Source organism: Nicotiana tabacum, chromosome 22 (genome assembly GCF_000715075.1).
Source record: "Nicotiana tabacum cultivar K326 chromosome 22, ASM71507v2, whole genome shotgun sequence".
NCBI lineage: Eukaryota > Viridiplantae > Streptophyta > Magnoliopsida > Solanales > Solanaceae > Nicotiana > Nicotiana tabacum.
Genome location: NC_134101.1, coordinates 93889883 through 93890578, shown reverse-complemented (window position 1 = coordinate 93890578; position 696 = coordinate 93889883). Strand labels below are relative to the sequence as shown.

The 696-nt window shown below is 38.4% G+C and overlaps 1 non-coding gene across 1 annotated transcript; it reads left to right on the top strand.

The window, feature by feature from the left end:
* The first annotated feature begins 352 nt into the window (after positions 1-352).
* Positions 353-459, top strand: LOC142176840 (small nucleolar RNA R71). Its single transcript, XR_012705647.1, has one exon. It is a non-coding gene; the product is annotated as a small nucleolar RNA R71 (small nucleolar RNA).
* The last annotated feature ends 237 nt before the right edge of the window (positions 460-696 follow it).

Here is a 696-nt window from a genome sequence, read left to right as displayed (position 1 = left end):
ATTTTCTCCCGTTTGGCATTCATGATTCGGGTGTCCTCCTCCACACTGATTACATAAGGAGTGTGATTGTGATTTTTGTGTGGTAGTTTTCATTGCCTCTACCTTCTTTGTCAAGGTTGTTAGTTGACGGGCTAACAATGAGACATAGTCAATCTGGTGCATTCCAGATGGCTTTCTTGGTTGAGCTCTCTCAGTTGGCCATTGACTTGCATGTTCGCCAATTTCATCTAAAAGAGACATGGCGTCTTCAGTGGTTCTGCTCATGATTGAGACACCTGCAGCTGTATCTACGATACTTATTAAGGTAGGTGTTATTCCATTATAAAAATTAATCAATTGTTGCCAATCTGGTACACCGTGGTGTGGGAACTTTTTCAAAAGTCCCTTAAATCTTTCCCAAGATTCGTAAACAGATTCTGCATCGAGTTGAGAAAAATTATTAATTTCTTGTCTCATTCTAGCAGTCTTTGCAGGTGAGAAATATTTATTCAAAAATTTTTGAGTCATGTCTTTCCATGTTTGAATGTAACCTGTTGGTAGATTCCTAAGCAATGTTCTTGCATCTCCCCTTAAGGAAAAGGGAAATACTCTCAATCTAATAGCATCATCTGGAATTCCATTGTTTCCAAAAGTATCTAAGATTTCCATGAAATCATCTAGATGAGTATTAGGATCTTCCCGTGAGAGTCCATTGAA